General features: G+C 37.9%; 1 protein-coding gene across 2 annotated transcripts in view; it reads right to left on the bottom strand.

Annotated features, from left to right (window-relative positions):
- A1CF (APOBEC1 complementation factor) overlaps positions 1-23,933 on the bottom strand; it is a 78,015-nt gene extending 54,082 nt beyond the window's left edge. For both annotated transcript variants that reach the window (XM_070432779.1, XM_070432778.1), the window contains exon 1: positions 23,847-23,933. The gene's annotated coding sequence lies outside the window, so the exon portion shown is untranslated. The remainder of the gene's footprint in view (positions 1-23,846) is intronic.
- Positions 23,934-26,373: the final 2,440 nt, after the last annotated feature.

Below are 26,373 nucleotides of genomic sequence, written 5' to 3' on the forward strand. Positions count from 1 at the left end.
ACTCTCTGTCCCTCTTCTTCTCCCTTCCTCTCTCTAAAAAAATCAATAAAATATATTTTAAAAAAAGAAAAGAAAACCAAAGGAAAGAAATAATGAGATTCCAGAAAGATAATACCCATTAGCTGTTATAGGGACAGACAGTTCTATGCTCTTCACATAAGCATGGCCATTCTCGCCCTTGCCCTTTCTAATCTTGCTTGCTTCTGACCCAGGTCAATTAAGTCTTCACTCACTCACTCTCTTTAGGAGTATTTCCTTAGTGCTGTCTGTATGTCAGCCCCATCCCCTGCCCAGTTTTAGGGCATTGAATTTTATGGGCAGCAGGCTAACATACCCCTTTCTGTATCTGTACTTTGCAAACTGTAGTGCTTTAAAGAGAAAAAGAAATCCTAACTTCACATCTTGGCTACAACAAATTGAAGGGAATCTTTATGAATGACAGTGGTGATTTGGTTTATGTGTAGCAATCCAGGGAGGGCCATGTCACTTTATAGACACATTTATAATATAAACGCTCTTTCTCTGGACACTACAAGGTAGGGGGAAACAAGACCTGTTTTCACTCTCTAATCCCAACCTGCTGGTGAATACAGTCATAAAACCTCTACAAAAAATATAAATCCTCTTAAAAACATAAAACTACAAAAAGGATTTTGAAGATTTATAAAGAAAATTAGCTTTTAAGACAAAATCTAATTCTTGCCCTGTTCCCAAATGTTACTAAAATTGTTTTTTACATCAGGACACTCTCAAACTCTCCCACAGTGCTGAATTTAACCTGCCAAAGCAAGGAGGCCATAAATGGACTTGGGTCTGATGAGGTTAGTCATGAGTGTCTTACAGATGTTTGCAGGCAAAGTCTGTTGTTTTTTGGCCAAGTTGTAGATTTGTTCTTTGCTGAACTTCATCTTTTCTATCAAAAGATAACAGTTCATGGTGAAACAAGTTTTATTTACAACACCTATCTTTAGTTTTGGTTAATAATTAGCAAAGGGGATCAAAGATATTTTACATCAGAAAAGCCTTTTGATTACATTTAGATTCACTTTGAAATTATTAAGAAAATCTGTATGGCATCTTAATATAATGTCAAGTCATTGGAAATCAGAACATTGAAATAAAATTCAGAAATTGCCATAAGAGAAACTTGATCTTCAAAAACAAATCGCTCTCCCAACATTGAACCTGAATCCCAGATAAATATTTTTTTAGGCAAGTCAAACTTTTGTTTCAAAAATTGGTCAATTTGAAACAAAGGTTTTGCAATATGTTATCTAATTTAGCACCTTGTGAATTCTTCAGATCTTAGGCAACTGCATTTTACAGATAGTTCCTGATGTAATTTATTTAGCAATAGATCCACAACCTATATATATAGCAGGCTATAAGACCATTGGAGCTAAAGGAAAGCATTCATGACTATTTATCACTATTCACTCAAAAATTATTTACTGAGTACCTACTATTATCCAAGCAATTTTTGAGACACAGGGATATAACAGAGAACAACACAAACCCCTCTCTCCCTAAAAACTCAACTTTATAGTAGTTGATGGAGTTGTAAAGTGGTTATGACAATAAACAAATTAGTGATATATGCAGTGTGCTTATGATAATTTCTGTGGACAAAAAATAAAAAGTAGAAGAGGAATATAAAGTGAAATATGAAGTGTGGGGGGATGACATTTTCAGATAGTATGGTTTAGATGGAGTGAATTTGGGAAGAGAACTGGGTAAAGTGAGGGATGTATTTTGGAGAGAGCATTCAAGGCAGTGGGCCTGGCAGGTGCTGGGGCTTGCTGGTGAAATAGTGAGGAGGCCCATGTGGAGATGAAGCTGAGTGCGTGAGGAGAGGAGTGGGAGTTGGGGTTTGGGAGATAATGGTGGACCAGGTCATGTAGGACCTTTTACTAGTCCATCATGAGAAGGGCTTTGGATTTTGCTCTGAAAAGTGAAGCCAGAGAATTGACAAGATTTTACTTAAGTTTTAACAGAATCACTGTAACTGTTGAGAGAACATTGAAGGGAGTCAAGTGGCACTGGGACCAAGGTGAGGAAAAGGCGGTGAATAATGCAAACACAGGTCCTGTTTTTATTTAAAAATTTGCTAGTTTAAATTATGAGTTTTTAAAAAATATTACAGCTCGGCCAGCATGGCTCAGGGGTTGAGCGTCAATCTATGAACTAGGAGGTCACGGTTTGATTCTGGTCAGGTCACTTGCCCAGGTTGTGGGCTCGATCCCCAGTGTGGGGTTTGCAGGAGGCATTTGATCAATGATTCTCTCTCATCATTGATGTTTCTATCTCTCTTTCCCTCTGCCTTCCTCTCTGAAATCAATACAAACGTATTTTTAAAATATTACATTAAAATGTCATTTGTCTTGATTATTGAGTTTTGATATTTCTTAAATTTTACATTCACGGTGATACCCCACTCCTCTCACTCAAGTTGCCAGGGGAGTGAAGGGGAGAAGCAGGGAGACAAGTTAAAAATTATTGCAACATCTAGGCAAGATAATCATGGCTTGGACTATTATCTTGTGATAGTGGGGAGAGGTGATGAAAAATGGTCAAATCTTGGATATAGTTTACAGATGAATGTGTTGTGAGAAAAAACGAGGAGTCATGGTTGACATCCCAATTTTTGGCCTAGACAACTTTAAGAGCAGAGTTGTCATTAACTGAGTTTGGGAGCAGCAAGTTCATGGAAGAGGAGCAGTAGTCAGCCGTAGGCACGCTGATTTTGAGATGCCATTAGATAGCCATTAGTAGAGAGGTTGAGTGGACAGTTAGATATATGAGTCTGAATTTTACGGGAGAGTTCCAGACAGGACATATTGATTTGTAAGCTATTTACATAGAGCTATTTAAGCTGTAACATTGGATGAGGTCATCTAAGGACTGAGTGTAAAAAACAGGTCCAAGGACTGATCTCTGGGGCACTCCAGCTTTTGGAAGTCAGGGAAACATGGAGGAACTAGCAAAGGAGAATGGGATGGGATAGCCAGAAAGGTAGGACAAGAACCAGGTGAGTAAGGTGGATTGGAAGCCAAGTGAAGAAAGGATTTGGGGGAACAATTGAGTGATCAGGTGTGCTAATCCTGCTAAGTCATGTAAGATGAAGCCTGAATAGGAACATTGATCCCAGAGCAGGATATTCTGGGTTCAGATCCTCATTCTGACTCTTACTGTGTATTCTGGGAAAGTTCCTTCTCCTCTTGGTGTCTCAGTGTCCTTGGCTTAGGAGGTAATGGTATTTCTCTGAGGGTCTTTGTATTGATGAGTCAATATATTGAATGGACGGCGGACGATTTCCTGGTATATAGTCAGTACTAGGCATAGGTATATAGTGATCAGCATAGGCATATAAAATATAAAAAGGAAAAATAGAGAGGCAACATGATCACCAAGCACCTCAGCTTCTCAATTCAGAGGTTCTTCAGTAAAAAATTTCACTGACTGGTGGAACAATACTGTTACCTCGGTGAGAGTGGCTGAGAGAAGAAAGGGGCAAAGGAATGAAAGTGGGATGGAGTAAGGTCACAGGCAATATTACAGAAAATAATGAGGACACCACCCCACCCCTACCCAAGCATCAGTTTCCTCCCTTGTGAACTGGCTAATAAGCAGGCTGTAAACCATGCTGCTGTGAAGATCATATGAGAAAACACCCATGAAGTGTTCACTTTAGGTCTTGCCTATGCAAGCATGTCAACATGACATGACTTACTATTGTTACTACTAAAATGATGTTGGAGGAGAAAAGCAGTGGAGGAATCCCAGAAAGGGCCTGCAGGAGAAGACAGCACTTCCTTGTAAAATTTTCTTCCTTCTCCTTCTTCCTTATGTTCACTCTGAAAATAATGTGAGGGCAGGGATAATGATGTGAAAAACCAGGGGGGTCTCCTTTAGCTCTATTAATTTTTATTAATCTGTGGTCAATGTTTCCCCATCCTCTAAGACAGTGCTTTTTTTCATAGCAAAAGAATATTTTGTTCAAATTTATACTCACCACCATAGGTGCTATATAAAAATGTTCCCATCTTTTGTTCTTCTGCCTCTATCCCAAGGGAAACTCTCAGCCTCAGTTTCCTTACATATAAAATTAGGGTGATAGTAGTGTCTACTTCACAAGGTTGGTATGAGGATTAAATATGAATACATTTCAAATACATTTAAAGTGGTTCCTGGTATTTAATAACTTCCCAGTAAGTGTTGGCTATTATTTTAATTATTATTATAATCAATCTCTAATTCCAAGGTGTAGAATTACTTGCAGGAAAGGGAGGATCAAGTCCCAAGTCCTTGGCATGATACCCTGTTTCTTCAGTGCTAGATCCTAGAATCCCTCCCAATGTCATTCATATACCCTGGCGATTACCATCCTTTCTGATAATTTAGGGCTCTCTGCTTGGAATGACCTTCCCTTCCTTTCTCACATCTCCTCTCTCCACTGTATTAACCCTACCGATTCTTCTAGACTCGATTGCAATGTAACTTACATTTATTTCTATATTTACTATTAGAAGGGTTGGGAATTTATTTAGAAGTTTGGTTGCTTTTGTGACCAGAAATATGCTGTGGGAATTTACAACTCTTGTTTATATCAATTAGCCTGTGGTAAAATTGGTTCCATTGTAAGCCATTTTGTATAAAATCACAGTTTCCAAGAACCTATTCATGATGTTAAGTGAGGACTTACTATACTGATCTTTGTTTGCCCAGAAGGCTTAGACTGACATGTGTTAAGTGCTCAATAAATACATGTGGAAGAAAAGGGAGACTTTGGATCAGCATTTGAGAAATTACAATAAAATGAATCTGCATCTGATCTCCTAATACTTAGTATTCTTGTTGTAGTCACTTCCAGAAAATTCTACCCTGGAATAAACTTGCTTCATGTGAGAAAGTGACTTGAAAGGTTTTTCTGCATTTATGAATATGTTATCACTTTTGTGTGAGACAGAAGAGTAAAATTTTAGGAAAGCAAAGAGATTGAAAAATAGAGTTGACATTTGCCTTTACTTTTTTTCTTCTTAACATGTTTTTGGTTTTATAGTTGCAACTTTAGTGCCTCTGTGATCAAGAAAAAGAAGGAGCTAGAAGTTATCGGGGGTTCATGATTTCTGCCTTCCTGAAATCACAGGTGGAGCGGAATGAACAGCTCACCTCAGCATTTGCTTGAGAATACTCAATAGAAATTTCCAGAGTTCACTGTTGGGCAAGGTCAGAGCTACTGTTCCTGACTTTTGACCCTGAGGCCCTAAGGGACCAGTGGGTCCTGGCTCAGGTTGTCAGGGAAACAGAGATAAGAAGAAAGCTGGAAGAGAGAATCAGATGGGAGGCTTTTTAAATCCGACATTTCCAAATCTAGTCCCATCAGGGGTATATCATGTGCTACTCTTTAATTATAACCCTGATCTCTGAAGAGGAAAAGCACTTTTTTTCTCCATAAAAATTGGTCCCACACATATCAGGCACTGCACAAGATGATTTAGAGTTAGGAAGTGAAGTAATTTTGTTAATATTATAGTTGTGGAAGGGAAAGAGGAGAGGATTTTGAGTGGTATTTGTTATGTAGATTCGCCTGAAGTTATGGCAATCCTGGCAGATTTTCATGCCCTAGCCTAGTGGAACCCAAGTTGGCAGCGAGGGGAATAGAAAAAGTGGAAAAACAAGTTTCTGTATTTTTTTTAAAAAAATCTCTCAACATAGTAAATTGGGCAAGACATGAGACAAAGGTAAGAGAAGTCCATTCTTACCTCATACTTAAAGGGTGAAGAAAGAATTGTTTGGAAAAGCCAAGCAGAAATGGCAATCGTGAATGACAGAGAAAAACAGAAAGATGCTGAAGGATAAAGACAGAGAGTTGAAGTTAGATCTCATGGTTAAAAATTAAATGAAGTAATTATTCTTAACTTTAACCAAAAGGTCAACACACATTAATTTAATATCCACTACATATCATTTAGTGGATACTAAATCTAAGATGATTTAGAGTTAGGAAGTGAAGTAATTTTGTTAATATTATAGTTTCTATATTACTTATTTCATTTGATTATTTTTTCTACAGAGGATAAATAGGGAAACTGAATGGGAAGAAAGACTGTTTCTTTTCTTTTAAAACAATATTTTTATTGATTTTAGAGAGAGGAAGGGAGAGGGAGAGAGAGAGAGAGAGAAACTTCAACATGAGAGAGAAACATTGATCAGACCAGGGATTGAAATCACAACGTGATTATGTGAGCTGACGGGAATCAAACCAGCAACCTTTCGGTGCACAGGATGATGCTCAACCAACTGAGCCACACTGGCTCTGTAAGCAGAGGAGAGGTGCTCTTCTGTAATTGAGCAGGGAGAAGTTAGGGCTTGCACTAGCAATGTGCCCCCCACACACTGCAAATGGATAATGTTTGCCATTGGGACCTCTCCAAACCAGTCTTTCCCAATGTGCTATTCTGCACCGACGTTGCATGATGTAGGCTGGACATGACTCTTATGCAACATGCATAAAACCAACAAGTGGTTTTATCATGAATTTGAGCCTTCTAGTATCTCCTGGGAATTTTACATGGAAGGAGTTCTAGATCGTATTGAAATGGTTTGTGAAGGATTTATGACCTAAGTTATACATTTGCCCAAATGGTGCTGAGGAAATATTACTTTGCCTTACTTGATAAAGAAGTATAAATTAGCTCTATTATTCTCTTTAGAAAAATGTTTGCAATTGGTCTTGAGCTTATTTTGGAAGTGAATTAATGTGTTAGTTCTTTATTTGGTCATGCATCATGAACCATAGCACAATTAATAGAATATATGCATACATAAAATTCCAAAATGTAGCCATAAAAACACAAAGGGCCCAAAATAAAGAAATGAAATCACAGCAGATATATTTATCTTAGGTTGTTCCACAGTTTTAGGGAAGGACAGGCTTGCATTTAAATTTTAGTTCTGCCACCAGGATTTGTACTTTTGTGAGATCCTGTTTCCTATTTTAAGAAAAGAATAGGGGCACTAACACCTAACTTGAAGTTTTGTTTTGTTTTGTTTTAAACCAAGGACTAAATAAATGAGATCATGGATATTGAATATGAGAGCACATAACATAATGTTTGGTGTACCAAACGTGCTCAATAAATATTCCTTTTTTTGTTCCTTATCTGTTTCTGTGGTTGACTCATCTGAGCCATCATCTGTGGTTCTCTGGTTATTTTCACTTCTAGCAATTGTCTGAGATGAATAGAGAGATAGTTTTGAATGCATGATCTTAACCTCTTTCAGATGGCTTTAATAATTAATCTAGTTAGTTATATCTGTTTTCATTTTTTGATTGGAAAAATCCTTAAGTTCCTGAGTGTGTGTTTGTCTCTCACGGAGCCTCTTACTGTTGTAAAGTAGACACAACGTAAATATTCAATGCTGAAGAAATATTTGAATTAAGTAGTGGTACATTGCAGCCAATACAAATGATGTTATGGCCTGGCCAGTGTGACTCAGTGGTTGAGTGTCGACCTATGAAACAGGAGGTCACGGTTTGATTCCTGGTCAGAGCACTTGACCAAGTTGTGGGCTCGAACCCCAGTAGGGGGCATGCAGGAGGCAGCTGATCAATGATTCTCTCTCATCATTGATGTTTCTCTCTCTCTCTCTCTCTCTCTCTCTCTCTCTCTCCCTCTCCCTTCCTCTCTGAAATCAATAAAAATATTTAAAAAATAATGTTATAGTAGAATATGTAATGATTTAGATAATTCATGAAATATAATCAAGTAGGAAAGGAAGGCTACAAAACAGAAGGCATAGTCTGATTTCATTTGTGTTAATTTTTATATTTGTAAAGACTTTGATTATAAAAGGCTAACTAGTTATAGCTAGGTGATGGATTAACAAATTATAGTTATCATTCTTATTTAACTACTTTCAGTTTTCTAAAATATACAACTCTTACTCTAATCATTAAAAGGTAAGTTAAATTACATTAATAAATAAATGTCAATGATAACAAGTCATATAAAAAATGATTAGATGTGGCCAAGATTCTTTTATGAGGAAACTGTATCATTTATTCGAAAACAAAAAAAATGTTGAATATAATATAACTAAGCATTAAACTAAAGAAACTAGGAAAAGAACAAAATAGACTAAAGCCGTGGTCGGCAAACTGCGGCTCGCGAGCCACATGCAGCTCTTTGGCCCTTTGAGTGTGGCTCTTCCACAAAATACCACGTGGGCACACACATACAGTGCGATTGAATCTTTTTGGCCCATGTGCAGAAGTCAGTATTTTGTGGAAGAGCCGGTATTTTGTGGAAGAGCCATACTCAAGGCGCCAAAGAGCTGCATGTGGCTCGCGAGCCACAGTTTGCCGAGGTGCAGTTTGCCAACCACTGGACTAAAGAAATTAGAATAAGTCAAAGATAAAATTAAAAAAAGAGAAAAATCTGTAGACTTGATAAATAAATGTAAGAGCTGACTGAAAAGATTGGCAACTTAGCACGTTTCTCTGGCAATCTCGACAAGGTATGAAGGAGAACTTTTAAAATGAGGAAAAAAGGAATATAAGCACAGACTGAGAGACTTTTAAAGAAAAGTATTTTTATCAATAAATTGAAAAATATATGTAGTAGACAATTATCTAAAAAAGTGTGAATGCTCGAAATTACCTCAAGGGTAAATTAAAAATTTGAATAATAAACTATATTGAAAAATTCAATGCTCTCCTCTCAAATAACACAAGATCCAGATGGTTTTATTAGGCAAATTGTATAAATCATTTAAGAAACAAATAATTCTTTTATTACATAAAGCCTTTTGAAGCATAGGACAAATGGAAAATGTATGAAATTATCTATAGGCTTATTTATCATATGTCTGATAGAAGGCCAGACACACATATCACAAACTTAAAACTATCCACCAATATTACATATAACTATAGATATGACCTGTATAGAACAAAATAGCAAAATACTAATATACAATAACATGATGGGTTTATTACAAGGATGTAATGATTATCCAATATTAGTAATTCTATTAGTTTAATTTACTTCATTGATGTGAAAGAAAATACGTATTATCATCCCAGTAAATGTAAAAGTGGTACTTAACAAAGTTCAACACCCACTATTGGATTAAAAACCCCAAACTCATAGTAAGTTAGAAATAAAAGAAAACATTTTTATATTGATAAAGAACATCTATCAGAATTATGAAGGAAATATGATGCTTAATAGTCAAACATTGCAATCATGCATTTTCATTAAAAACAAATCAACTATACAAAACTGTTAGAATTAATAAAAGAATACTACAAAAAGACAGTTATAAAATAAATGTTCCCTATTTAAACTGAAATAACAAACGTAATAAAAATCTGAACGGTATAAATAAAGCAAAATAAATACGAATAAACTTAATGCAAAATATCCAAAATTTATATGAAGAAAATTATAAAATTCTACTCAAGGATCTGAAAGCCTGGATAAATGTAGGAAATATATTAGTTCTTCCCAAATTATTAATCTAATGCAATACCAATTTAAGTTCTAATAAAATTATTTTGAAATTAGAAAAGTTGATTCTAAAGTTCAAAATAGATCCAGAGACATAGAAGCATGGAACAGACTGTGAAATCTCAGGAGAAGGTGGGGGAGGGTGGGTGGGTGGGAGGAGATCAACCAAAGAACTTGTATGCATATATGCATAACCCATGGACACAGACAATAGGGTGGTGAAGGCCTGGGGTGGGGGGCAAGGGCAGGCTAGATTAGGATAATGGGGGGGAAAAAGGGGACATATGTAATGCTTTCAAAAATAAAGATTTTTTTAAAAAAAGAACAAAAGCCCTAACTGGTTTGGCTCAGTGGATAGAGCGTCAGCCTGTGGACTGAAAGGTCCCGGGTTCGATTCCGATCAAGGGCATGTACCTGGGTTGGGGGCACATCCCCAGGAGGAGGTGTGCAAGAGGCAGCTGATCGATGTTTCTCTCTCATCGATGTTTCTAAATCTCTATCCTTCTCCCTTTCTCTCTGTAAAAAATTAATAAAATATATTTAAAAAATAAAAAATAAATTCCCTTTTTAAAAGATAAAATAAATAAAAATAAAAAAAGAACAAAAGAAATTTAAAGTTCACGTGGGAGAAAAAAAAGTGCAATAAATGCCACAAAATGTATTAAAAATACAGAATTATTTGGAACCGGCCTAATCAAAAGTTAAAACTGAAACAGGCACAGAAATGGACAAGTAGATTAATGTGATAGAAAAAAATCTAGACCCATTGTATTGTTTATATTGGAATTTTCCCATAGGTGCTATTTCAAATCATATAAATATCTTACACAATTTGACAAAAAGATAAAGTTGGCATACCGTCTTACAACATATCCCCCAAATTCTAAGTGCATTGAAGAATTAACCTTTAAAACCATTGTGTAACTACTAGGAGATAATAATGGAGAATATTTTTGTAGTCTTGCGAAGCAGAAGGCCTTCCTAACCAAGCATATCAAGAGCCATAAATATAAAAGATGAACAGATTTGACTACATAAAAGTTACAAACATCTATAATGGCAAATAAAGTTAAAAAGAAGCCACGGACTGGGAGAAAGTGATTGCTATTTACACAAATACAGAGAATTATTTGTAATATGCAAAGAGTACTTTAAAATTAAAAATAGAGACTCACAAATCAGTGAACAAAAGAGCAAAGAACATGTGCAGTCAATTCACACACACAAAAATATAGTTTGTAAACATGTCATTTAAATATGTATCGTCATGTTCAGTGATTAGAAAAGGCAAAACAAATAAACAAAATATTTTGACTTTTGTCTCTTGTGGCAAACTTTGAAAAGATTTCAAATAAGAACAAAATGTAGCTAACATACACCGAACACTTGGTATATAGGCTATGTCCTTGTCTATGTACTTGCATGTGCACACACAACACACACCTGAATTAAATCAGGGCATTATAAACATGCAGGTGGTGAGGAGCCATGTTCTCCCAACTTCTTAAAAATCTTTTTTTTTAATTTTTATGATTCAATATCAGGAATCACACACAATCTCATTTTAAGAGAAAGATACACACACTCTTGGGAAAGTTAAGCACATTCATCTGGCCCACAGATCATCATTCTTGCAAATAATTCTGACAGCTAGAAATCTTTCTTTTTGAGGAATAAGTAATTTCATATAGAATAAAAAATAAATTTATTTTAAAGTTCTGCTTAAAATATTGCAGAATGTATGGTCTAGTAGAAATACCTCCAGATTTTTAGCATGCTCTCATTAAGTAAATATTATAGAGATACATTTTACCTGCCTTAGAAGACATTTTACCATTTATTTGCCTTTACATGTCAACAATCCCTGGAATTTTGCTTGACACAGGAAATTACACAAGAAAAGACAGAGAAGCATTAACCTATGCACGTCTTGTCAAAATAGGACTTTGAGACTGAACTGCAAACGTTGCTAAATTTTAGCAAGTAATATTCACTCTATTAAATCTATCCTTTATTTTATAATGCTCTAAAAAACAAGTTCACTGCAATCTGCTCAGAGTGTGTTCAGTTTTCGTGAATTCCTTAACTGTGATTTGCAATACCTTGCTAACCGTGCATGAGTGAGAGAGGGCTTTATCTTCAAAATATTGTACCCCTGTTAAAACATACTTCACACTGGCACTAAAGGATTAAGAACAGGTTTAGTCACAGCCAGCTGCCAACTGGTATGAGATGCAGGAGCTATGGAGAAAGAACAGACTCCCTACCTGGCCTCCCATTATTATCACCTGTACTTGGGCATCGCCCTCCCCATCCCTAGAGAGATTCTGATTCAACTGGTTTGGAGTGGGGTCCAGGAAATGGTATGTTATCTCCTCTGCAGGTGATAGTCTGCAGCTGAGTGTAGAACTGCTGAATGAAGCTCTAGTCTGTGCATGTTACATGTCAAACAAAACGAAGCAATGGAGAGTAATTGAATTTATTCTACCTGCCATCTATTGGATGGATACATAAATTTTTTTAGTAAATTTTAGCAATGTTAGTAAATTTTAACAAAAGTCTATAAAAGAAAGGTAGATTACAGAAGAAAAGGGGAAATAATAAAAATATATAAAAATTCTCTAATAATTGTCTTGTTTAGATTTTCATTATTTCTAATGAATAAATGTTTTCCTAATTGCTAGTATTTAGAAATACTAACCTTGATATAACAACAATAAGAAAGTTATCCATCTTTCCTAGATTCTGGCTGAAGTGATGTGTTTTCAACTCAGTGTCCATGAGGACCAACCAATAAGATACTCATATTACTACTGTAGGCATAAAACTGTGACTTGCCATGGTTTTGTGTATGAAGAGGAAGCAGAAGCTGTGAGGTAGAGAAAGTATTGAGATTAAAAAGTAAGGATAGCTTTCAGAAGAGGGAGGAACTGATACTTAGGTCAAGTTAACAGAGAAGTGCCTGAGCAAATTTATATCCCCCCTGCTGAAGTCCTCACTGCCTCTTTATCCAACATAGGCTCCTCCTGAAGTCTGGATCTTGACCTTTTCCTGCTTCCTCTACATAGGTATTCTTGCCTGTTGCTCTGCTCACAGCTCTACCTCCATCCCCCACCCCCTCTTCCATTACTGGACTTAGTCTGAGCTCAGCCAAGGTGCCAATGAAACCTCACTGCTTGCTACCCGGGGGCACTGCCTCTTTGTTTTGCATACCATTGCTGTTCAATCTCCCTAAAATGTCCCTTCTAATATTCTGCTCAGAAACCTTCATTGAGCTCATCAATAACTATAAAGAAACAGTCCATTCCCTTAGTCTGACATTCAGTGCCTGCCATGATCTGGCCCTAACTCTGCTCAAGTCTACAGCCTGAGCCCATCAGGTCTCCCAGACAGACATGTTACTTCTCAGGTTCCCTTGTTCTTGTTTCCCATTTGTCCTGTAACTAGAGTTCCATCCTTCTTTCTACAATCTCTCTGGCTGAGAAAAATTCACGCATGCTCCATCAGGGTGTGTGTGGTTATGTGGATGTGTATGCATGGATGCTAGTCATACATGAGTGGACATGAATGTGTACATGCACACAGGGTGAATAAACTCCTGGCGGTCAGTGTTGGCAGCACATCACATGAGACCTCCCTATGCACCCCTTTCTTTCTGTAACCCGCTCTGACACCACCACTCCTCTACAAATCCTCTGGCCTCTGCTCTCAACTTGGATAAGAATATCAGAAACTCTGAAACAGAAACTCTTATAAATGACCGTTCTTGGTGTCTTTGAAGATTGGGAGATGAACACTGACAGTTTTTTTAATCCAAAAAGGGATTTTGGAAAATTTTAGTAGCAGATGGAAATGGTGAATGTATTAGAGAGGAAGTGTGTGATGGGGAGGAAATGGAAAGCCTTACAATTAGAAAACATGAGGAGTTTTTTACTCCCTTAGGGTTATGCTGTTCATTTTATGTGTCAACTTGACAGGGGCCACAGGGTGCCCAGACGTTTGGCCAAACATTATTGTGACTGTGTCTGTGAGGGAGTTCAGGATGAGATTAACATTTGAATTGATAGACTGAGTAAAGCAGATTGCCCTTCCCAATATGGGTGGGCCTCATCCAATCAGTTGAAGACCCGATTAGAACGAACATGTTGAGTAAGAGGGAGCTCTACCTGCCCTGAGACATCACTCTTTTCTGGCCTTCAGACTTGAACTGAAATATGGGCTCTACTTGGGTCTTGAGCCTACTGCCTTTCAGATAGGAACTACCCATTGGCTTCCCTGAGTCTCCAGCTTGCTGACTGAAGACTTTGGTATTTCTCAGCCTCTATAATCAAATAAGCCAATTTCTTCTTTTTTGTTTTTTAAAAAATATAATTTTATTGATTTCAGAGAGGAAGGGAGAATCAATGATGAGAGAGAATCACTGATCGACTGCCTCCTGCACACCCCCTACGGGGTATTGAGCCCGTAACCCAGGCATGTGCCCTTGACTAGAATTGAACCTGGAACCCTTCAGTCCATAGGCCTATGCTCTATCCACTGAACCAAACCAGATAGGACCAAACTTCTTATAATGAATCTCTTTTAATAGATAGATGATTGATAGATGATTGATAGATGATAGATAGATGATAGATAGATAGATAGATAGATAGTTGCTGGATCTGGTTTGCACTGACCAGGCTACAGATGGCTGTTGTGTTATCTTCATTCAGTTATGATACCCAACTCTTCCCATTATGCCTGCCTTTCTTAAAGATACCTGGGAAAGAGAACTGTCAGAGTTTAGAAATTCTAGAATGGCATAGCCTCATGAGAAGAAAATTTCTTCGCATACATGTTTACTTACTTATGCAGGATTGATTCTTGTATGTACCCTAACCGGGGATTGAACCCACAACCTTGGCTTATAGAGATGACACTCTAACCAACTGAGCTACCCAGCCAGGGCATCTTTGTATATATATTTAATTTCTAAGTTGATGTACAGATTTGAAAGTGGTAATCACAGCATGTAATTTAGATATCCTTCAGCTCCAATGCAGGTGTTTATGCAATAATCCTGAGACCAATCATTTCTGTGACAGATTATAAAAACCTGATGTCTTGTATTTCAGCAATTCTTGGTCTCATGTTATTATTTCTCTCTCTCTCTTTGTTTTTTTCCTCATTGAGATTGTCCTTTGGAACTTATTTTCCTCATTGAGATTGTCCTTGTATCTGGTTTACACTGACCCATTTCAAAAAATTAAATTGAAAACTCCATTCTCACCAAGACTGCCAATCACTAATTAATAAACATAGTTGATCATTGAATGAAGTTTTCTAAATTCAACTATCTAAAGCTCTGTATTGCAGTGACCCTGAAGCAATCTGAGACTTGTAATGAAAGGCAGGCAGCCTTATTATGTTTCCTTTAAAAATGCCAGATTATATGCATACTGATCTTATGCTAATTTGCATTGCATTGGCATAAATTGCCTTACTAAATTCTTGCTCCTTATTTCCAGTCAGCCATTAAGTCCTGATACTTTGCCCTTCTTCGAATTCCCACTGCCATTAATTGTGGTCTATGCAACTACCATTTAATACCTAGCTTGTTATCTTTATTCAACCTCTAATCTTTTCTAATTCTAAGACCATATATAGTATATAACACTGGTTAATTTAAAAAATATTAATTTGATATTACTTTTCTATTAAGAGAATTTCAGTGACTTCATATTTCATAACTATCAAATGTCAACTTTCTATTTCATCCCCTACCAAAATTACCCAATTTTGTACTCCATATTAATTTTCAGTGTATACCTTGTCTCTACAGGCAGTTTGAAAGATGGTGAGGAGTTAAGAAAAGAAGGGAGAAGGAAGGGATTCTAGGAGACAGAGGAGGAAGTGAAAAGAGCATGGATGGTTGACAAGTTGAGTATAATTAGAATGTTGAATGAAAGTTGGGAGGGGGATGAGGAGGGAGTGACAACAGATAAGGCTTGTTAGGTAGGCAAGAATTAAATTAGTATTGGCATAATAGAATATTCTTATTTTATTATGAAGTCACCGAAATCCACATGGAAAAATGCTAATAGGACCTGGAGTACTTTAAAAAGATGACTCCATGACTTTTGTTGAGAATAGTTTAGAGGCAAAAATTCTAGTTTAATGATAGTTGGGGGGAAAAGAAGGGCAGAACTATGATTGTAATGATGAAGATGAATAGAGGCAGGGCCATAGCCTCCCCAAGGACATACACTCATCTTTTTAGCGCCAGCTTTTATTACTGAGCCTGGTGCTTAGTAGACACTTTGTTTGTATTTTCTGAACAGAACAGAAATTTCATATAGCCTCTCTACTATAGACATTTTGGGTTCCAATTTTCTAGTTTCACTGAACAATATTAAAATAATAATACACAATATTTTGCTCTGTGGTGTTCATTATTGATTCACAAGTAGGAGGATATCCATAGGAAAACCATGAGATCATGGATTCAAACTGACAAAGGCTCAAATGTCGGGGTTCTAACGCATAAGAACTTTGCAAACTTGGGTCAAGTTATATAATCATATCCCAGCTTTTTTTTTTTTTTCATTTTGAAATCAGGGATAATAGAGTGGTTACAGTTATCAAAAAGATAGAAGCAGTACACAGCTTAGAGTCTGGAACATGGCACTCAACCAGGTTTTTCTTTATCTCCTACCTCTCCCCTTTGTTCTCCAAGTAGGTGGTTCTTTCATTTAACAAGCACTATTGTCATCGGTTATTTGAATAACACTGTTTGGTCTGAAGAGTTGAAAAAGAAATAGGATGACTTTCTTGCCCTTCTAGAATAATCCTAATTTAGTATTGGAAATAAGACTCATTTTCTAGCAAAGTAAGAGTCCTTGGAGAAGGAAGTGGCCAGTTATTCTGGGACTCCAGTGGCAGCTCTGGGGAACCCTTTGAGAGTTTCTTGATTTTAGGGACAAATGTACAATATATCTTCGTATCCAGCACAGCAGCTAGGACAATGTTGAACTTAAGCCAGGAGTCAATAATCAAATTTTAATGGGTAAGTTAACATGATAATCCCAAGGGATCTTCTTGGTGCCCTTTCCTCTAATCACTTCCCTTGAAATGGACACTGACACCAGCTCCTTCTGATGCCTCTTTTAGCTTCTCTCCACATAAGTCTCTCCTCAGAGGTCTGGTGCCATGCCTGTGCAGGGGACTGACTTGGGGACAGGCGATATGACTTCATGCTATTCTTCAACCGTCTGCATCTTTGTAAGTGGCTTTGAGTACCTGGATGGTTTTTGCTGTAACTAGGAAACTAGCAGAGCTGTAGAGATTTGCATCCTGATGTGAGGATTCTGATTTCTATTCTGCTTCCCTTACAAATTACCCAGGTTCCTTTAAATCATCCCAGTGGTCGGCTAACTGCGGCTTGCGAGCCACATGCGGCCCTTTGGCCCCTTGAGTGCGGCTCTTCCACAAAATACCGACTTCTGCGCATGGGCCGCGAAGTTTCAATCGCACTGTACGTGTGCGCCTGCACATGGTATTTTGTGGAAGAGCCACACTCAAGGGGCCAAAGAGCCTTATGTGGCTCTCGAGCCACAGTTTGCCGACCACTGTTCTAGACCAACTTCATTAGGAGGCTCTGTCTGTGATAGAGAATATCTCTGCCTTGGAAAGACAGCAACACAGTCAAGGAGAAATTGTTCCAAATTTTCACCACAAGCAGTGGTAGAGATAGTGAATTTCTTAGCTACCTGACTTCCAGTCTAAAAAACACTTTCTCCATATTGACCTCAGAGCCTCTCTTTCTTCTGGCAAAGCATCATGTAATCATTACAGAAATAAGATGAGGATTATAGCTGCCATAGCTAAGGTTTATGTACACTTACTTACTTGGTGTTGTAAGCACTTCTTGTGTAACCTGTGATCTGATTCTCACTACTTTGATTTGACAGAAGAGAAAACAGGAAAGTTAAATAATTTGATGAAGGTCACATAGCTAGTAAGTAGTGGAGCCAGGATTTCAGGCCAGCCATTCTGGGCCACAGCTTCCTGATTTAACATTATAATGATCTCCCTCTTTGCCCTACTAACACTATGAATCAGAGCTCTGGTTCATTGGGCTTTAGGAAATCCTTTGAAATCTTAAGATATGGAATAAGCATTATGGGAAATATTTGGCTTTATGGCTTATTTGAAAGGCAAGTAATAAGAGTTTCTAGACATTATAGGATTTTCCTCGAATCTTTAAATATCCTAAGGAGCCATACAGTGGCATTCCCTGGCTGATTCCAATTTGTCAATGCACCTGTCTTAAGTAATTTACATGATGTGTCAGAGACATGGGAGAATTAATATCTGGTAAGTGTGGCGCTCAAATGACGTTAGTAATAAATCAAAATTATTTAATAAGTTAAATAAATCCTTCCTCAAAGATCAGACAAATATCTACATTCAGATACCTCATATTCTCGGTTTACTGATGACACGTCCACCCTGGGCCACCTCTTCTCTTTGCCACCATCAAAACTTTCCTTGTCCTGTGTACCATTGCCACAGGCATTCCCAGGCTATCTTGCTAAGTGACTTTAGGCTAAAGTGTTCCCGAGTGCCCCTATCACTCACACTCCGCATCCCAACTAGTCTTTGTATTATAACAAGAAACTTCTGAAAACATACTCTTACTACCCTAAGTGAATAGCTGTACTGAGGCTGGCAGAGCTCCTATTTTGGAGCCTTTGGGTCTAAATTTAAAACTCCAAATTAGGTCAGTTTAAATATGGGACTCCCTCAGCATTCAGAGACCTAGCGGCCCAATTATTCTTTCCCGGGGGAGTAGGGTGTGTCCTCCAAGTGGGAGGTGCTGTGTCCTCTTCAGACACCAGCAGGGTTTTGGCATCGGGCTGCCAAGTCATTCATGGCAATTGCTATGTATTTTCAGAGATGCCTTTGCTATGTTCACGGGGTCTGTGCCTATACATGCTTCCTCTGTGATCTGGACCTGGCAGGCTCTCAAAGTCACCAAACGGGTCTCCTTTAACCGAGTCTCTGGCTGTGTCTATCTGTGAGTCTGGGCATAGTGAAGGGACTCAGAGTGAAGGGACCATTCCTCTTAACCATGGAGGTCCTGACCATGTCCCCCGGAACTGTGCCATTCAGCCTGAGTTAGAAATGTGGGTCAGCGGGAGGTGGTATCATGGGAAGGGCCTGCCTGAGGGTTGGAGTCCTGCACTAGAGCTCCCACCCTAACAAAAACTCTTTCATCCTTGGGGGAGGCATTTAGCTTTTCTCTGTTAAATAAAGGACCTGCAAGTTTCTTTCTCGTTCTAAGACTCCGTGCTGCTCAGCGGTCCATTTATACTCTGTTTCCAGGGTGGTATGTGGCAGGCTGCTGGAGTTCACCCCTATTTCTCCCACTTATTAACTGTCACTTTGGAAAGCTTCTCCATGTCCCTAAGTCTTAACCTCTTTATTGGAAAATTGGCATAACAATGGTCCTATTCCCTCGGTTTCCACAGGATTAAACAAGTTGTTCTCTGTGCCTGGCAGGAGCTACTCAAGGATGGAAGAGCTATTATTAACACCATTGTTATCATCATCGTAGGTGCCAAATCTAGTTGGTTCAGAGTAGATGCCTGAGTTGTGAGTCACTGTTATAGATCTTCAAGAAAGGGGATTGCTGAGATAAGCATTTATATGTGCCAACAGTTCCCCCTCCATGGTCTCAGGTTCTGATTTCTGACTTCCACTGCAAGTAATTGGAGACATTAAGTACATCTAATAAGCCAATTTGCTTCACGCAGAAGGCCCCAGCTGAAAAGATAAGCACTAAACACAATCCTAATAGAAGAGTTGGATAGAATACTAAAGGGGAGTTAACAGGAGTGAGCATCAATTGCCTTTATACACAATACTTTGCCGCTCTCTTAGGAGATACTGTAGAATCCTCATTTCCTTCACTTCTTTCTCTATGTTAGATACGGAATCTGTACTGGCTTAAACCTTCTTAGGGTTGTTTTCTTCTGAGACCTGCATGGGACTGGTTTTCTGCTCACCTTTCATATGGATCCTTAAGACCTCTCTTTGGAGTTTCATCTAATCTCTTAATTTATCAACAACTTGGTTAATGTCTAGAACAGCAGTTGAAGGTTCCCTAAATAATTAGCACTTTGCTACATAAACAGAGCTCGGCTGATGTACTCTAGCTGAGAACATCTTTTAGTTAACTAACTTTGTACAGTGGAATGATGAATAAGGAGTCAATTCCCTTGAAGAAATTAGGCATACTAAATTGACTATGGAAAACGTTGTCATTAAAAAAATCATAACAAATTCTTCTGTGTAAAATACTTTGCAAACTAGAATATTCTATAGAAACAAGGTACTATTGTAGTTAATTCTGCTGTGTAAATATGATGTTCTGTAAGCCAATTGGGCATCCCAAAACTGATTTCTTAACTGCTGGGGGAAGAGAAGACATTACCACATCACTGAAAGTGGTATTTTATGGAATTGTGAACCGATTTGTTTGCTTACTCATTTCCTCTGCCCAAATCATAATGTACTAATTCTCTTTAGCTATGTTATTGACTGGGCAGAACATTGTACATAACCTTGCAAACTAGAGGGAGTTATCCTAATCCTTATCATTACTTCCCTCTAAATATTATCAGGGACCAAACCCTATTGAAATAAGAAGAAACTGAAAAATGTTTTCCATCTGATCTTTAATATCTACATATATAAACTTACACAAACATATTTGTATGAGGGAAAAAAACCCCCTTAGTTTATGTACCTTTAAAAAAGTCAGACTAGAGAGCTCAAGATGCCAGCACATTTTAGTCAAGACAAGCATTTTTATGAAAGAAAATATTTTGATTTTTGCTTTGGGTCAATCAAAAATACCCAACACAAAATTTTGTATTAAAAAATTCTATCTAGTTGTTAAATGCTGATAACCTAGTTGATTGGGTTTGATGGAATAAAACGATAAGGGAGCTTTCCTGATCCAATGAGCAGAAAACATTTGTTAATAGCAGCCTGGATTGGACGCCACTGGGCCAGGAGCAGATGGGCCTGAGATTGAGAATGCAGAGCGTCATTGAGGCCATGAGCTCCTTTCCCAGATGCTTTCCCGAGGGTGGGGGGTGGGGGGGGTACAGGGGGGGAGTTCAGATGGATAGAACTGCACTTGAGAGGAGCCTGGTTACTGTTTCCATGAGTGAGATAAAACGGTGTTTATCCTCTGTCAATCAATATCGTCTTGTTTGAACTTATTGAGTCATTTAGAGGCGCATAAGGTAATGAAAACCATTGTGCAATAGTACCCAGGGCACTACCCAGCTCTTTGAGAGATGGCAATATTTTAAATGAGTTATTGAAACAGATTTTTAACACCAACTGACTATGTGATGAAATGAACACACACTGTGACAGGCTGACTCGTGGGCTTCAGTGTATAGGGAATTGGGATGTTAACTAAGACTTTTCTTGAGCAACATTCTGTAAAGTTTATTGTTCTCTTGTTTTGTTTAGAATAAAAAAAGTATAGGTTGTCTCTTTCTCCTAATAAATGGAATAGAGTTACTACTTGTGGCTAATCAAAGCTTCATTATTTATGTATCATAAAGATCAACTTTTAAATTTTTATTGGCAATGTTTTGACAAGAGGAGCTAATGGGTAGGTTCAGAAAATTTTAGGACATTTTTTTTCTGGAGGTTGTTACAAATAGAGGGATGGAAAGGGAAGAGAGTTTGCTGAAGTCCTTGTGTGCTAGGAACTGTGCTATCTGCTTTGCTATATCATCTCATTTAATCTTCACTAAATCCCCTGGGGTGGATTTTACCTGTTTTGTAGGTGAGGAATCTGAGATCCAGAGAAGTTTAATATTATGGCCCAGGCTGTAAAACTTGGGAGTTTGGGTACAGGCATCCCAACTCAGCTCTGCCAGGAAAACAGGCCAGCGTTTCTGCCACAATTAATTTTGAACGTCTTGAAAATAGGTTTGGTCCCATGTGATGGGAGATGGCTAGACTGTCAGGTCCCTTTTTAATTGTGATGATTTCAATAGTGATGATTTAATCAATTGTTGTTGTGAATGTTGGATATGGGCTATAAAAATGATATGATCTTTCTTAATCTGTGTTCTGAGGAATATCATTTCTGAGAGACATTTATAGGTATTCCTGGAAGATGTTCTGTTGTAAATTAAGCTTGGGAAACCAAACATTGCCTACTCTCCTAGATATTTACAATGAATGAACGTATTGACACAAGTGTAAATGCCCAGTCATTATGAATACAGTACAGTGGCTACTTGCTTAGGGCTCTGGAGTCAGGCACCTGGCTGGGGAGCCTGGCTCTGCCACTCCCAAACCGGATGATGTCAAGCCTGTTAGAGCCTCAATGTTATCCCTTGTAAAATGTTATAATAGTATCCATTTTACATAGCTTTTCTAAGAATAACACAAAAGACATGCATGGAAAGTGCTAAGAAGTGCACCTGGCAATAGAGTGCTTAATAAATGCCTGTCATTATTATTCCTACTCAAAACTCTCATGTAGGAACAAGACCTGTGTAGCCACCGTTTCCTCAGTGTAGTTGACAATAGAGTCACTTTTTTTTGAGCCACATTTATTAGGGTCCACTGAATAGAGTATAAGAAATGTATTTGAAATGACATCAAACCAATGTGGTATTGGTTGGAAATAATAACAGAATATTCAGTGGTTTTATATCCATTATGTCATTTTATATTTGCCTTTAACAACTAATTTTTTTTTTTCTTGCCAACTATTTCCCCTGCCCTTACACTTGATGAAGAACAAATTGGAACAGCACAATGTGAGAATTGCCTCAGATGGGCAGTATCAACATGATCCCAGAAAACATGGCTCTTTCCAATGAACCTGTAAGTTATTTATCTCTTACTCTGCATTTGGCAGGGGGCATGTCCGTGGTTTGACAAATAGGTGAGATCACTTTCATTTTCAGGCCTATGGTATGCATCTCAGCGCATACGATAAAGCATGTTTCAGACCAGACCAATCCAGCTTTGCCCCTAAATTATAACTAGAGTTGAATTTGCCAATGTATATTTTGCAAAACACTAATCCTGCACAGATAACATGTCCTTCATCTTCTGGGAGATACACAGCACACAACAGAAAAGCTCTGTAGTAGATAAACTTGTTTAACTTGAAACCCATTCTCCTTGGAACTTCCTTTGGTAATCATGGAACAAAAGTATTTCAATCAGAGTTTTTTTAGAGATTTCTGGTAGGAATGGGATAATACTGATAAGGGCCCTGATAGATTTATTTTTTAGATAAAATACCAGCTTATTCTGGTTGTGAATCATCTTTTCTTTGGAGTGAACAAAAAGATCATGGGAAAATATATCCACTGCAGCACAAGTACCCCAACCACCCTGAGAGGAAAGGATCTAATAACCAGCCATCACAGGGTTGAGATTTAACACTCTCCAAGCCAAACATTTTCGCCCTGGCCAGTTTTGCTCAGTGGATAGAGCATCAGCCTACAGACTGAAGGGTCCGGGTTTGATTCCAGTCAAGGGCATATGCCTGGGTTGTGGGCTTGATCCCCTGTAGGGGGTATGCAAGAGGCAGCCGTTCGATGATTCTCTCTCATCATTGATGTTTCTATCTCTCTCTCCCTCTCCCTTCCTCTCTAAAATCAATAAAAATATACTTAAAACACACACACATAAAAAATGAAAAGTGAAAGCTTAAGGCATTCCTTTGTAACCAATAATGGCAGAGGAAACAGCAAGAATTCATCAAGGTGTTTGTTTTTGGTTTTTTTTTGTGGTGGTACAAGAAAAAGGAGAAAAAAGAGATAACTGAATATATGGACTTTAAGTATGATAGGAATTATGACCCGTACAGAGAACTCAGAATCGGCCAGTGACATTAATACTATTTCTCTTTAGTACATTTTTGTTTCCAGGATCCTGGGACCAGGAGAGATAGTCAGCCACAACTCTCTGCTGTCTGGCTATTGCTAAATAAACATTTCGGAAGCATTAGCCCCACTCTTGAACCCGGAGTGGTAAATCTACATTTTTTAGCCTCAGATAATGATTAAATTAAGGCGCAAAAGATGGCCGCCATCTCATTTTGAGATGATATGATCATCCCAATATTTTCTTTTGTTTTCAAGTTGCTTCATAGTATAAAAACAAACTAGAGAAATCCCTGAATTAGGCTCGATAGTAGAAGAGGGTAAAAGCTGTTTTCACTGCATTGCCACTGATCCACACTGTACAATTTGACAGATTTGAAATAGAAAAAGCAAAACACATGGACCATACCTGAGTGATTTGAGAGATCCCCGCCCGGGAAAGGTTTCCTTGATTATGGCGAATTCAACGTGTCACTCTGTTATGCTCTAATCATCATATCAAACTCCAAAGGTTCAGTGGCTTTGGGTTTGGTTTACAATTCTTGGGAGTTAAACTTTAACTCACCCTGTCTCTTGCATCCATGCAGCCCTTTGACCAGATAACTGGGTCACTACAGCTCAAACAGAATCTACAAAACTACTGCTGTCATTTGTGTACAAAATGAAAATGAATTTTGCATTAAACACATTGATATGAATAATATGTTGAAGCTCTCTCAGTGACATATATTTAAAAAGTAGAACTCATGGCAATTTGGCGACCTAAGCTTTTTTTCTTTCTTTAGGTCCCAGTTTTCTGCTTATGCCAAAATGATATTAAGGTTAAGGGAATTTAGGAGAATGTTATTTTTCACACTTTTTATATCACTGTATTACATGGAGTAAAGTGTGGATTTTTAGGTCAAGTATGTAGCTAAATGGTAGCTTACAAAACTAAAATACACAAAAGCATTTACATAACCAAGCAAATAGGGTCCGATCAGGTTGGACAAGCCTGCTTTTTATATAAGTTGCTCATTTAGATTTTAAGAGAATGAGCAACTGTGAAAGCATAATAATCAGTTATGTACTGGATTATATAAGAGCCAAGGCCATTGTTGATAGCTTGAATCCTAGTAGTAACTGTTTCTTAAAGAACAGAGATATGTTACTTTTAAAGATATAAAGTCTACATTCTAAATTCACTGGGAAGAGCTCTGGTGTACAACATATTAAAACCAGAACAGGATAGAACATGTCAAGTGAACTGCATCTAGAAAGTGTATGAAGTGTTCATGAAACCTCTATTTCAGTTACCTGTATGTGTGTACTGGTTGTAAATTTTATTTTATTGATTGGGGAGTATAATTTTATTTATTTATTTACTTATTTATTCTTTAAAATATATAAGAGAAGGAGAGATAGAAACATCAGTGACGACAAAGAATCATTGATCCTCCGTCTCCTGCATGCCCTCCACTAGGGGTTGAGCCTGCAATCCAGGCATGTGCCCTGACCTGGAATAGTACCCTTACCTGTTTCATAGGTCAATGCTCAATCAGTGAGCCACACCGGCCAGGCAGGGAACACAATTTGAAAAGCTTGCAAAATACTGTGTTAATCTTTAGGGATTTAGTGGTTGACAAGCCAGATATAGGGTATATGTATTAAGCAGATACTTTCCCCAATGATCAACTTAGTTGTAACAAGTATTACAAAGAAGTACAAGAAGCTAAACAACATAAGACACATGGACCTAATCTAGCGTGAAACTGGGGCGAGGGGGCGGGGGGGAGGTGTTGACGAAAGTATTCTAGAAAGCCAGATATTTCAACTGAGGACAGGAATGTCAGGGATGGGAGGGTGGGCATTCTGGCAGATGGAAGTAGCACATGTGGATGCCCGGAGTTTGAGTGAGTTTGGCACATTTAGTGAACTGGTAGAGGAGTTGAGTTGTGAGGGGCAGAGGGAAAGAGGGGAATGTGGAGGAGGCCCACTCATAGTTTTCAGTGTTATCCTGGAGCAATAGGAAGTCGCTGTTTTAAGAAGGTGAGTCACATGATCTGCTTGTGTGTATTCTGGGTGTAGAGTTGAGAATAACTTGTCATAAGATGACAATGCCTGTCCTCCTTTTTTATTGAGTTATAATTGACATATAACGTTATATTAGTTACTCCTTTTTATAAAATCAAAATATGATTAAGTTAGAATTATTTTTATGCATTTAAATAAGAATTTGTGATTTGCATTTGAGGGAGGCAAAGCAGACAATAGACTAGTTAGAGAGAAGGTGTTGGTGGTTAAGTTTAGGGTGGTGGCATTAGAGCAAGACAAAATGGACAAAAGAAGAGGATTGCAAAGCGGTCTGTAATCATGTCCATAGTAGGTGCTCATTAAATGGTAGCTGTTATCAATCATTTGCATGTGCATTATTTGGCTTGTGGCTTTTAATAAATTTGGCTTTAATATCAGACTGACTTTTCCATCCAGCAGAACTGTCATATTTAGCCCAGCCAGTGTGGCTCAGTGGTTGAGCATCAACCTATGAACCAGAAGGTCAGGGTTCGATTCCTGGTCAAGGCAAATGTTCTGGTTGCAGGCTCAATCTCTAGTAGGGGGCGTGTAGGAGGCAGCCAATCAATGATTCTCTCTCATCATTGATGTTTCTATCTCTCATCTTCCTTCCTCTCTGAAATCAATAAAAATATATAAAATAAAATATATAAAATATTTTTAAAATCATTGATTATTGCTGGCTTAGGCAAAACATAAAGCTTAAAATAAACTAAAATACAATTCAAAGCCAGAGATGAGCAAGTGTAAGAAATTTCCCTCCCAGACATCCTCCTCCTTACCTAACTCAATAAAGGATTTATTTACTATTTACTATTTTCAATTTCCTAGCCCAGTGATGGCGAACCTATGACACGCGTGTCAGAGGTGACACGTGAACTCAT

The sequence above is a fragment of the Myotis yumanensis genome, unplaced genomic scaffold, assembly GCF_028538775.1.
Source record: "Myotis yumanensis isolate MYYU_CA2020_CCGP unplaced genomic scaffold, mMyoYum1.0.hap1 SCAF_13, whole genome shotgun sequence".
NCBI classification, from domain to species: Eukaryota; Metazoa; Chordata; class Mammalia; order Chiroptera; family Vespertilionidae; genus Myotis; species Myotis yumanensis.